The sequence below is a fragment of the Procambarus clarkii genome, chromosome 85 (assembly GCF_040958095.1).
Source record: "Procambarus clarkii isolate CNS0578487 chromosome 85, FALCON_Pclarkii_2.0, whole genome shotgun sequence".
In the NCBI taxonomy this organism is placed as follows: Eukaryota; Metazoa; Arthropoda; class Malacostraca; order Decapoda; family Cambaridae; genus Procambarus; species Procambarus clarkii.
Window position 1 is genome coordinate 19,913,485 of NC_091234.1, and position 15,000 is coordinate 19,928,484.

Here is a 15,000-nt window from a genome sequence, read left to right on the forward strand (position 1 = left end):
GACTCGAACCCATACTGCCAGAAGCACTCTGCATCTGATGTACAGGATCCCTTAACCACTCGACCAACACGACCGGACAAAAGACAGTAATTGGGCATTGCATCACCATCATTAATATGTGGACAAATCCAGGAAACAATGCCTTTCAACTGCCCATCCCCCCCCCCCACCTTCATTTACAATTTCTGTAAATCAGTGTTGTAGTCACGTGTTCAAGCCCCATCATTCAAGCCCTTTAAATGGCGTAAATGGCGTTTACACACCATTATATCCTGAATTTAAAAGGCTTTAGGATTGGGAAATGTGCACAAACAGCTCTGACAGCGTTTGTTGACGCTGAGGAAGCACCCATTGTCAGTGAAGAGCAGCGATGTGCATTGTTGTTGTTTAAGATTCTGCTAAATTCCAAGTAGCACGGGCTATGGTGAGCCCGTAGTGGACTTACGGCGCCGCTCCTGTGTCAGGTAACTCTCTGGGTGTATCACACTATTATTCTCTCTTTTTATGGGGTTTTCTCTCACACACACCTCCGTGAGGCCCCGCTGGTGTAGGCCTGACGGCTCAGTGAACAGCGCTCGGGATTCGTAGTCCTAGGGTATCGGGAATCGATCCCCGGCGGAGGCGGAAACAAATGTTGCAGAGTTGCATTACCATTTTACACACATCAGTATACGTTTTACATTAGCACTCATTTCATTTATGCCGAGCCCGATCCGACCATGTTGGACATGTACCCAAAGGCAATTACTGTTAAAAATTTGGATGAAGCATCTGGCTTCACGTCTTCACTTCAGACGCGCTAAGGGTCTAACCTCCAACTTCGACCTTAAAGACATTTTAATTTATATAGACAACAAAGCAATCTTTATCACAAAATAACTTGGTAAAGAAAGAATGTCATTTAAAAACACAAAATATTGTATAAACGATAACAGATTAAATTCGCGAGGGAATAATACTCATACTGCGGGTAAGGCACAACATTCCAGGGTACCAGAGCACAACATTCCAGGGTACCAGAGCACAACATTCCAGGGTACCCGAGGACAACATTCCAGGGTACCTGGGCACAACATTCCAGGGTACCAGAGCACAACATTCCAGGGTACCCGAGGACAACATTCCAGGGTACCTGGGCACAACATTCCAGGGTACCAGAGCACAACATTCCAGGGTACCTGAGGACAACATTCCAGGGTACCTGAGGACAACATTCCAGGGTACCAGAGGACAACATTCCAGGGTACCTGGGCACAACATTCCAGGGTACCTGAGGACAACATTCCAGGGTACCTGAGGACAACATTCCAGGGTACCAGAGGACAACATTCCAGGGTATCTGGGCACAACATTCCAGGGTACCTGAGGACAACATTCCAGGGTACCAGAGCACAACATTCCAGGGTACCTGGGCACAACATTCCAGGGTACCTGAGGACAACATTCCAGGGTACCTGAGGACCACATTCCAGGGTACCTGGGCACAACATTCCAGGGTACCTGGGCACAACATTCCAGGGTACCAGAGCACAACATTCCAGGGTACCAGAGCACAACATTCCAGGGTACCTGAGGACAACATTCCAGGGTACCAGAGCACAACATTCCAGGGTACCTGAGGACAACATTCCAGGGTACCAGAGCACAACATTCCAGGGTACCAGAGCACAACATTCCAGGGTACCTGAGGACAACATTCCAGGGCACCAGAGCACAACATTCCAGGGTACCTGAGGACAACATTCCAGGGTACCAGAGCACAACATTCCAGGGTACCTGAGGACAACATTCCAGGGTACCTGAGGACAACATTCCAGGGCACCAGAGCACAACATTCCAGGGCACCAGAGGACAACATTCCAGGGTACCAGAGCACAACATTCCAGGGTACCTGAGGACAACATTCCAGGGTACCTGAGGACCACATTCCAGGGTACCTGAGGACAACATTCCAGGGCACCAGAGCACAACATTCCAGGGCACCAGAGCACAACATTCCAGGGTACCTGAGGACAACATTCCAGGGTACCTGAGGACAACATTCCAGGGTACCTGAGGACCACATTCCAGGGTACCTGAGGACAACATTCCAGGGCACCAGAGCACAACATTCCAGGGTACCAGAGGACAACATTCCAGGGTACCAGAGCACAACATTCCAGGGTACCTGAGGACAACATTCCAGGGTACCTGAGGACCACATTCCAGGGCACCAGAGCACAACATTCCAGGGCACCAGAGCACAACATTCCAGGGCACCAGAGCACAACATTCCAGGGTACCAGAACACAACATTCCAGGGTACCAGAACACAACATTCCAGGGTACCAGAGCACAACATTCCAGGGCACCAGAGCACAACATTCCAGGGCACCAGAACACAACATTCCAGGGTACCAGAGCACAACATTCCAGGGCACCAGAACACAACATTCCAGGGTACCAGAGCACAACATTCCAAGGCACCAGAGCACAACATTCCAGGGTACCTGAGGACAACATTCCAGGGTACCTGAGGACAACTTTCCAGGGTACCTGAGGACAACATTCCAGGGTACCTGAGGACAACATTCCAGGGTACCTGAGGACAACATTCCAGGGTACCTGAGGACAACATTCCAGGGTACCTGAGGACAACATTCCAGGGTACCTGAGGACAACATTCCAGGGTACCTGAGGACAACATTCCAGGGTACCTGAGGACAACATTCCAGGGTACCTGAGGACAACATTCCAGGGTACCTGAGGACAACATTCCAGGGTACCTGAGGACAACATTCCAGGGTACCTGAGGACAACTTTCCAGGGTACCTGAGGACAACATTCCAGGGTACCTGAGGACAACATTCCAGGGTACCTGAGGACAACATTCCAGGGTACCTGAGGACAACATTCCAGGGCACCAGAGCACAACATTCCAGGGCACCAGAGCACAACATTCCAGGGCACCAGAGCACAACATTCCAGGGCACCAGAACACAACATTCCAGGGTACCAGAACACAACATTCCAGGGCACCAGAGCACAACATTCCAGGGCACCAGAACACAACATTCCAGGGCACCAGAGCACAACATTCCAGGGTACCAGAGCACAACATTCCAGGGCACCAGAGCACAACATTCCAGGGCACCAGAGCACAACATTCCAGGGCACCAGAGCACAACATTCCAGGGCACCAGAGCACAACATTCCAGGGCACCAGAGCACAACATTCCAGGGTACCAGAGCACAACATTCCAGGGCACCAGAGCACAACATTCCAGGGCACCAGAGCACAACATTCCAGGGCACCAGAGCACAACATTCCAGGGCACCAGAGCACAACATTCCAGGGCACCAGAGCACAACATTCCAGGGCACCAGAGCACAACATTCCAGGGCACCAGAGCACAACATTCCAGGGCACCAGAGCACAACATTCCAGGGCACCAGAGCACAACATTCCAGGGCACCAGAGCACAACATTCCAGGGCACCAGAGCACAACATTCCAGGGCACCAGAGCACAACATTCCAGGGCACCAGAACACAACATTCCAGGGTACCAGAACACAACATTCCAGGGCACCAGAGCACAACATTCCAGGGCACCAGAGCACAACATTCCAGGGCACCAGAACACAACATTCCAGGGTACCAGAACACAACATTCCAGGGCACCAGAGCACAACATTCCAGGGCACCAGAACACAACATTCCAGGGCACCAGAGCACAACATTCCAGGGTACCAGAACACAACATTCCAGGGTACCAGAACACAACATTCCAGGGTACCAGAACACAACATTCCAGGGCACCAGAGCACAACATTCCAGGGTACCAGAGCACAACATTCCAGGGTACCAGAACACAACATTCCAGGGTACCAGAACACAACATTCCAGGGTACCAGAGCACAACATTCCAGGGTACCAGAGCACAACATTCCAGGGCACCAGAGCACAACATTCCAGGGCACCAGAGCACAACATTCCAGGGCACCAGAGCACAACATTCCAGGGCACCAGAGCACAACATTCCAGGGCACCAGAGCATCACACGGAAGGGGTTATATAAAGAGGATGATGAGAGGATTACTTAATAAGGGGAGAGAAGGGGAGGGGGTGAAGGAAGGGGTGAAGGAAGGGATGAAAGAAGGGGTGAAAGAAGGGGTGAAGGAAGGGGTGAAGGAAGGGGTGAAGGAAGGGGTGAAGGAAGGGGTGGAGGCAGTAATGGATTTACCGGCAATGACATGTGTGACACCCCCTCCCCCCCACGAATACCGTACTCCGTGTACTCACCTAGTTGTCCTTGCGGGGGTTGAGCTCTGGCTCTTTGGTCCCGCCTCTCAACTGTCAATCAACAGGTGAACAGGTTCCTGAGCCTATCGGGCTCTATCATATCTACATTTGAAACTGTGTATGGAGTCAGCCTCCACCACATCACTGCCTAATGCATTCCATTTGTCAACCACTCTGACACTAAAAAAGTTCTTTCTAATATCTCTGTGGCTCATTTGGGCACTCAGTTTCCACCTGTGTCCCCTAGTGTTAAATAGACTGTCTTTATCAACCCTGTCAATTCCCTTGAGAATCTTGAATGTGGTGATCATGTCCCCCCTAACTCTTCTGTCTTCCAGCGACGTGAGGTTTAATTCCCGTAGTCTCTCCTCGTAGCTCATACCTCTCAGCTTGGGTACTAGTCTGGTGGCAAACCTTTGAACCTTTTCCAGTTTAGTCTTATCCTTGATTAGATATGGACTCCATGCTGGGGCTGCATACTCCAGGATTGGTCTGACATATGTGGTATACAAAGTTCTGCATGATTCCTTACACACACACTGGACACGTGGATGGAAACATATCGTCATCACAGGTACTCATCAACTACTCAGTAAGGTGTCATATTAGACAACATCCACCTTTTGTAAACATCAAACCTGCCAGGACCTACACATTCTGATGTGTTCAGCAAGGAGTGCCGGACCAACCGGGCTGTGGTGGGTATGTGGGCCTGCGGGCCGCTCCAAGCAACAGCCTGGTGGACCAAACTCTCACAAGTCAAGCCTGGCCTCGGGCCGCTCCAAGCAACAGCCTGGTGGACCAAACTCTCACAAGTCAAGCCTGGCCTGCGGGCCGCTCCAAGCAACAGCCTGGTGGACCAAACTCTCACAAGTCAAGCCTGGCCTGCGGGCCGGGTAGAAGAACTCTCCCAGAAAGATATCGAGCAGATATCAAGGCGGAAAATCCTTCACATCTCTCAACAAGAGGTTGCCAAGTCTGAATAAGTTGATTGGTCTTTGGGAACACACCAGCCACACCCCGGGGAATGATAGCACACCAGCCACACCCCGGGGAATTATAGCACGCCAGCCACACCCCCGGGGAATTATAGCACGCCAGCCACACCCCCGGGGAATGTCCACACACACACACCAGCCACACCCCCAGGGAATGTCCACACACACACCAGTCACACCCCGGGGAATGATAGCACACCAGCCACACCCCCGGGGAATGATAGCACACCAGCCACACCCCGGGGAATTATAGCACGCCAGTCACCACCCCCGGGGAATGATAGCATGCCAGCCACACCCCCGGGGAATGTCCACACACACACACCAGCCACACCCCGGGGAATGTCCACACACACACCAGCCACACCCCCGGGGAATGTCCACACACACACCAGCCACACCCCGGGGAATGTCCACACACACACCAGCCACACCCCCGGGGAATGTCCACACACACACCAGCCACACCCCGGGGAATGTCCACACACACCAGCCACACCCCCGGGGAATGTCCACACACACACCAGCCACACCCCCGGGGAATGTCCACACACACACCAGCCACACCCCGGGGAATGTCCACACACACACACCAGCCACACCCCCGGGGAATGTCCACACACACACCAGCCACACCCCCGGGGAATGTCCACACACACACCAGCCACACCCCGGGGAATGTCCACACACACACCAGCCACACCCCCGGGGAATGTCCACACACACACCAGCCACACCCCCGGGGAATGTCCACACACACACCAGCCACACCCCGGGGAATGTCCACACACACACCAGCCACACCCCCGGGGAATGTCCACACACACACCAGCCACACCCCCGGGGAATGTCCACACACACACCAGCCACACCCCGGGGAATGTCCACACACACACCAGCCACACCCCCGGGGAATGTCCACACACACACCAGCCACACCCCCGGGGAATGTCCACACACACACCAGCCACACCCCCGGGGAATGTCCACACACACACCAGCCACACCCCGGGGAATGTCCACACACACACCAGCCACACCCCCGGGGAATGTCCACACACACACCAGCCACACCCCCGGGGAATGTCCACACACACACCAGCCACACCCCCGGGGAATGTCCACACACACACCAGCCACACCCCGGGGAATGTCCACACACACACCAGCCACACCCCCGGGGAATGTCCACACACACACCAGCCACACCCCCGGGGAATGTCCACACACACACCAGCCACACCCTCGGGGAATGTCCACACACACACCAGCCACACCCCCGGGGAATGTCCACACACACACCAGCCACACCCCGGGGAATGTCCACACACACACCAGCCACACCCCGGGGAATGTCCACACACACACACCAGCCACACCCCGGGGAATGTCCACACACACACCAGCCACACCCCGGGGAATGTCCACACACACACCAGCCACACCCCCGGGGAATGTCCACACACACACCAGCCACACCCCCGGGGAATGTCCACACACACACCAGCCACACCCCCGGGGAATGTCCACACAACAGCCACACCGAGGGAGGCAGACAGGCAGGGAGGGGGACAGGCAGGGAGGGGGACAGGCAGGGAGATGAAACAGAGACGCCTGGAACATTTCCCTAATCATGGTACACCCGGCTGGAAGTTGAAGCTGGAACATTGCCAAGGGCAGGACAGGAGGCCAGCAGGCTGGCAGGACCAGAGGGACAGTAGACAGAGAGATAGCCACACACACACAACTGAGAAAGGAAGAGACAGAGCAAACAAATATATCTAATCAAGGAGGAAAAAAATCCGCGGTGGGCAGAGGGAAGAGGCAATGAAGGGGCAAGGAAAGGGTAAGGAGGGGCAAGAAAGGGGCAAGGAACGGGTGTAAGGAGGGGCAAGGAAGGGGCAAGGAACGGGTGTAAGGAGGGGCAAGGAAGGGGTAAGGAGGGGCAAGAAAGGGGCAAGGAACGGGTGTAAGGAGGGGCAAGGAAGGGGCAAGGAGGGGCAAGGAAGGGGCAAGGAGGGGCAAGGAAGGGGCAAGGAACGGGTGTAAGAAAGGTGAATGGGTGAGAAAGGGAAAGATATGTGACCATTAGTAATCTAGTGAAGACATCAGACACTCACGCGTCTCTGACCTTGACAGGCCTATTGAAGCTCAGGCATCATTTAGGCCTAGTTGACATGCCTATACCAGCGAAAGAGAGCCTAAAACCATCACCACCTGGAGGCGACGACGACAATCAGAAGCACTCAAGACGAGTCGTGGAACAAGCACACACACACGGCTCGGACAAGCTCCCAAAGTTGGTGTGAACACATGACTAGTGAACTGGACCCCACACAGTGGCAAGGTCGTGTGTGTGAGACACAGACACACACACCCACCTTACGACACTGGAAGACAGAAGAGTAAGGGGAGACATGATCACAACCTACAAAATAATCAGAGGAATCGAACGGGTAAACAAGGATGAACTATTCAACACTGGTGGGACGCGAACAAGGGGACACAGGTGGAAACTTGAGTACCCACATGAGCCACAGAGACGTTAAAAGGAACTTTTTCAGTCAGAGTAGTTAACAGGTGGAATGCATTAGGCAGTGATGTGGTGGAGGCTGACTCCATACACAATTTCAAGTGTAGATATGATAAAGAGCCCAATAGGCTCAGGAACCTGTACACCTGTTGACTGACAGTTGAGAGGCGGGACCAAAGAGCCAGAGCTCAACCCCCGCAAACACAAGTAGGCGAGTACACACACACACACACACACCACACACACACACACACACACACACACACACACACACACACACACACACACACACACACACCACACACCCCACACACCACACACACACACACACACACACACAGGGCTCCAAATAATACTACAATAAGGTAGCGTCTGAAGCTCAACAAATCAATACTGTCAACTGCCTACAAAGGTACGAGTCGCCCGAGGGCATTAACCCCTTCCTCACAAACCCTTTACAACACAAACAAACAAACTCTGACGACAACTACATGATCGGGTATCTGGTGGTGGGGCGGCCCGGTCCCTCCAGTCGCACCCCCCTACCCCCAAACCTCTGGAGAAACCGTCCATATTGCGGGGTTTTAATTTGAATTAATGCGTTGCATTTTTTCACGGATTGGTGGATTTGGTAAATCGCGCATGTGTGGGGGCAGGTCTGGCGGGTGTGTGTGTGTGTCAGGTCTGGCAGGTGTGTGTGGGGGCAGGTCTGGCGGGTGTGTGTGTGTCAGGTCTGGCAGGTGTGTGTGAGGGCAGGTCTGGCGGGTGTGTGTGTGTGTCAGGTCTGGCAGGTGTGTGTGGGGGCAGGTCTGGCGGGTGTGTGTGTGTCAGGTCTGGCAGGTGTGTGTGAGGGCAGGTCTGGCGGGTGTGTGTGTGTCAGGTCTGGCAGGTGTGTGTGGGGGCAGGTCTGGCGGGTGTGTGTGTGTCAGGTCTGGCAGGTGTGTGTGAGGGCAGGTCTGGCGGGTGTGTGTGTGTCAGGTCTGGCAGGTATGTGTGGGGGCAGGTCTGGCGGGTGTGTGTGTGTCAGGTCTGGCAGGTGTGTGTGGGGGCAGGTCTGGCGGGTGTGTGTGTGTGTCAGGTCTGGCAGGTGTGTGTGGGGGCAGGACAGAGCCCCGTGCAAGGGGATGAGGCCAGCCTTCCTACCTATCAATCCACAATATCACCCTGCCTGGCCTCCCCTTATATACATCAACAATAATATACACCATGCAGTGCTCCCCTATTGCAATCACAACCTCCCTATATATATATACCAGTACAATATATCAAGCCCCTGTTATCCCCAACCCAATATGTCGCATTCACTGTCTCTCCATCGGCCTTAATGACTTGGGTTTGTCTGTTTCTTAAATATAAAACTACATTAATATGTTTGTTAGGTTTCTTCAAGGAGTGCCGGATCAACCGGGCTGTGGTGGGTGTGTGGGCCTGCGGACCGCTCCAAGCAACAGCCTGGTGGACCAAACTCTCACAAGTCAAGCCTGGCCTCGGGCCGCTCCAAGCAACAGCCTGGTGGACCAAACTCTCACAAGTCAAGCCCGGCCTGCGGGCCGCTCCAAGCAACAGCCTGGTGGACCAAACTCTCACAAGTCAAGCCTGGCCTGCGGGCCGCTCCAAGCAACAGCCTGGTGGACCAAACTCTCACAAGTCAAGCCTGGCCTCGGGCCGCTCCAAGCAACAGCCTGGTGGACCAAACTCTCACAAGTCAAGCCCGGCCTGCGGGCCGCTCCAAGCAACAGCCTGGTGGACCAAACTCTCACAAGTCAAGCCTGGCCTGCGGGCCGCTCCAAGCAACAGCCTGGTGGACCAAACTCTCACAAGTCAAGCCTGGCCTGCGGGCCGCTCCAAGCAACAGCCTGGTGGACCAAACTCTCACAAGTCAAGCCTGGCCTGCGGGCCGCTCCAAGCAACAGCCTGGTGGACCAAACTCTCACAAGTCAAGCCCGGCCTGCGGGCCGCTCCAAGCAACAGCCTGGTGGACCAAACTCTCACAAGTTTTGCTGAAACATCATAGTAATTTGCATGTCAAGACGATATGTAAAATGTGAGGCTAACTTGAGAGATCAATAAGATAGCAGAAACTGACAAGGAGATGGGTAGTCATGGTAGTTCATAGTAACTACCAGGCTAGGCCAATCCGGTGAGCAACAGCAGGAGGAACGGAAGATGAATACCCACGATAGTTCATGGTAAGCAAGCCAGGTGGCAAATAAAACCCCGTGAAATAAAAACACAATAGCGAATACTCATAGCCTCATAGGGGCCTCATAGCCTGGTGGAGGGGCCTCATAGCCTGGTGGATAGTGCGCAGGACTCGTTATTCTGTGGCGCGGGTTCGATTCCCGCACGAGGCAGAAACAAATGGGCAAAGTTTCTTTCACAATGAATGCCCCTGTTACCTAGCAGTAAATAGGTACCTGGGTGTTAGTCAGCTGTCACGGGCTGCTTCCTGGGGGTGGAGGCCTGGTCGAGGACCGGGCCGCGGGGACACTAAAGCCCCGAAATCATCTCAAGATAACCTCAAGATACTCTATCAAACCAACAACACACAATTAACTCATAGCATCAACCCAAAAATATAACGGGTACATAGTTAATAATTTCCTAAAACCATAATATACATACATATATTTCTTTCAGCGTAACTGCTTCATTCACGAAGCAGTTACGCAAGCACTGAAGAACCTGGGGCCAGATTAACGAAGCAGTTACGCAAGTACTTACGAACCTGGGGCCAGATTCACGAAGCAGTTACGCAAGTACTTACGAACCTGGGGCCAGATTAACGAAGCAGTTACGCAAGTACTTACGAACCTGGGGCCAGATTCACGAAGTAGTTACGCAAGCACTTTACGGACCTGGGCATGATTCACGAAGCAGTTACGCAAGTACTTACGAACCTGGGGCCAGATTAACGAAGCAGTTACGCAAGTACTTACGAACCTGGGGCCAGATTAACGAAGCAGTTACGCAAGTACTTACAAACCTGGGGCCAGATTAACGAAGCAGTTACGCAAGTACTTACGAACCTGGGGCCAGATTAACGAAGCAGTTACGCAAGTACTTACGAACCTGGGGCCAGATTCACGAAGCAGTTACGCAAGCACTGAAGAACCTGTCCATCTTTTCTCAATCTTTGGTGGCTTTGTTTACAATTATTAAACAGTTAATGAGCTCGGAAGCACCAGGAGGCTGTTTATAACAATAACAACAGTTGATTGGCAAGTTTTCATGCTTGTAAACTGTTTAATAAATGTAGCCAAAGCCGTCAAAGATTGAGAAAAGATGTACACGTTCGTAAGTGCTTGCGTAACTGCTTCGTGAATCTAGCCCCAGGTTCGTAAGTGCTTGCGTAACTGTTTGGTGAATCTGGCCCCAGGTTCGTAAGTGCTTGCGTAACTGCTTCGTGAATCTGGCCCCAGGTTCGTAAGTACTTGCGTAACTGCTTCGTGAATCTGGGCCCTGGTGGATGCCTGCGGCTCCATCTGTGCCAGGGTCAAGGCGGCACTAGAAGTGCTCCAGTGGTGGCCGGAAGCGCCGTTAGACGGTCTGAGACGGGAACAAGGGTTCGGTGCGTGTGAAGGTTGTTCAGTCCGTCCTCATAAACAAGGGCCAAGGTCCATTCCATCCACCCACCAAACCCCCAGGAGCCAGATTCACGAAGCAGTTACGCAAGTAATTACGAACGTGTACATCTTTTCTCAATCTTTGACGGATTTATTTACACTTATTAAACGGTTTACAAGCATGAAAACTTGCCAATCAACTGTTGTTATTCAACCACACTACTCACCACCACCATCACTACCACACTACTCACCAACACCATCACTACCACACTACTCACCAACACCATCACTACCACACTACTCACCACCACCATCACTACCACACTACTCACCAACACCATCACTACCACACTACTCACCAACACCATCACTACCACACTACTCACCAACACCATCACTACCACACTACTCACCAACACCATCACTACCACACTACTCACCAACACCATCACTACCACACTACTCACCACCACCATCACTACCACACTACTCACCAACACCATCACTACCACACTACTCACCAACACCATCACTACCACACTACTCACCAACACTACCACACTACTCACCAACACCATCACTACCACACTACTCACCAACACTACCACACTACTCACCAACACCATCACTACCACACTACTCACCAACACCATCACTACCACACTACTCACCACCACCATCACTACCACACTACTCACCAACACCATCACTACCACACTACTCACCAACACTACCACACTACTCACCAACACCATCACTACCACACTACTCACCAACACCATCACTACCACACTACTCACCACCACCATCACTACCACACTACTCACCAACACCATCACTACCACACTACTCACCAACACTACCACACTACTCACCAACACCATCATTACCACACTACTCACCAACACCATCACTACCACACTACTCACCAACACTACCACACTACTCACCAACACCATCACTACCACACTACTCACCAACACTACCACACTACTCACCAACACCAACACTACCACACTACTCACCAACACCATCATTACCACACTACTCACCAACACCATCACTACCACACTACTCACCAACACCATCACTACCACACTACTCACCAACACCATCACTACCACACTACTCATCAACACCATCACTACCACACTACTCACCACCACCATCACAACCACACTACTCACCAACACCATCACTACCACACTACTCACCATCACTACCACACTACTCACCATCACAACCACACTACTCACCAACACCATCACTACCACACTACTCACCATCACTACCACACTACTCACCATCACTACCACACTACTCACCAACACCATCACTACCACACTACTCACCATCACAACCACACTACTCACCAACACCATCACTACCACACTACTCACCAACACTACAACACTACTCAACAACACCATCACTACCACACTACTCACCAACACTACCACACTACTCACCAACACCATCATTACCACACTACTCACCAACACCATCACTACCACACTACTCACCAACACCATCACTACCACACTACTCACCATCACTACCACACTACTCACCAACACCATCACTACCACACTACTCACCAACACCATCACTACCACACTACTCACCAACACCATCACTACCACACTACTCATCAACACCATCACTACCACACTACTCACCACCACCATCACTACCACACTACTCACCAACACCATCACTACCACACTACTCATCAACACCATCATTACCACACTACTCAACACCATCACTACCACACTACTCACCAACACCATCACTACCACACTACTCACCAACACCATCACTACCACACTACTCACCATCACTACCACACTACTCACCAACACCATCATTACCACACTACTCACCAACACCATCACTACCACACTACTCACCAACACCATCACTACCACACTACTCACCACCACCATCACACTACTCACCATCACTACCACACTACTCACCACCACCATCACTACCACACTACTCACCAACACCATCACTACCACACTACTCACCAACACTACCACACTACTCACCAACACCATCATTACCACACTACTCACCAACACCATCACTACCACACTACTCACCAACACCATCATTACCACACTACTCACCAACACCATCACTACCACACTACTCACCAACACCATCACTACCACACTACTCACCAACACCATCACTACCACACTACTCACCACCACTATCACACTACTCACCATCACTACCACACTACTCACCACCACCATCACTACCACACTACTCACCATCACTACCACACTACTCATCAACACCATCACTACCACACTACTCACCAACACTACCACACTACTCACCAACACCATCACTACCACACTACTCACCATCATCACTACCACACTACTCACCACCATCACTACCACACTACTCACCAACACCATCACTACCACACTACTCACCAACACCATCATTACCACACTACTCACCAACACCATCATTACCACACTACTCACCAACACTACCACACTACTCACCAACACTACCACACTACTCACCAACACTACCACACTACTCACCAACACCATCACTACCACACTACTCACCAACACCAACACTACCACACTACTCACCAACACCATCACTACCACACTACTCACCACCACCATCACTACCACACTACTCACCACCACCATCACTACCACACTACTCACCAACACCATCACTACCACACAACTCACCAACACCATCACTACCACACTACTCACCAACACCATCACTACCACACTACTCACCAACACCATCACTACCACACTACTCACCAACACCATCACTACCACACTACTCACCAACACCACCACTACCACACTACTCACCAACACCATCACTACCACACTACTCACCACCACCATCACTACCACACTACTCACCATCACTACCACACTGTCAGTATAATAATCTTGACTATATATACACTCACAAACATTTTTACTTACACAATTATTATCACACTAACTCACCCTTATGTAAACTGTGTCACTATTATCACCCTTATGTAAACTGTGTCACTATTACCACCCTTATGTAAACTGTGTCACTATTACCACCCTTATGTAAACTGTCACTATTACCACCCTTATGTAACTGTCACTGTTGAGTTACCACCTCAGTTAATAATCATATTGACAATCTCCGTCAAACTGCACTTGACAACTTGAGGACAAAGTCCTGTCTACGGTGCTGCTAAGGTAAACTTGACGGGTGATGAAAATGGTGTGAGGACCATGAACATTTTCCCTTGCCTGCCCCTCTGGCCAGCCCTGGTGATCCTCTTGACTATATTGTCTGGCATCTAGGATATTAACACCTGCTTAACTAGCTGGCCATGTGACTAGTTAGTCTGGCAAAATGGAGCGTCTTGGGGCTCACGACGTGGCGCAGCTCCTAAGATAGAAGCTAAGAACACTGGGATCCGGAGGTTACGGTACAGTAGCCCTGGTTAACTGGCACGGAGAGCAGGCCGCACTTAAAGTGGCCAACCATGCATTGGCCGCTGAGAGCTTCGAGTGCGAAGCGCAAGTCTTGTCGGAACTGAAGGGGGCTGGAGGCGCGCCCCTCCT

General features: G+C 51.8%; 1 long non-coding RNA gene across 1 annotated transcript in view; it reads right to left on the reverse strand.

Moving 5' to 3' along the window:
- LOC138358674 (uncharacterized) overlaps nt 1–15,000 on the reverse strand; it is a 40,634-nt gene that overhangs the window by 775 nt on the left and 24,859 nt on the right. The window lies entirely within an intron of this gene.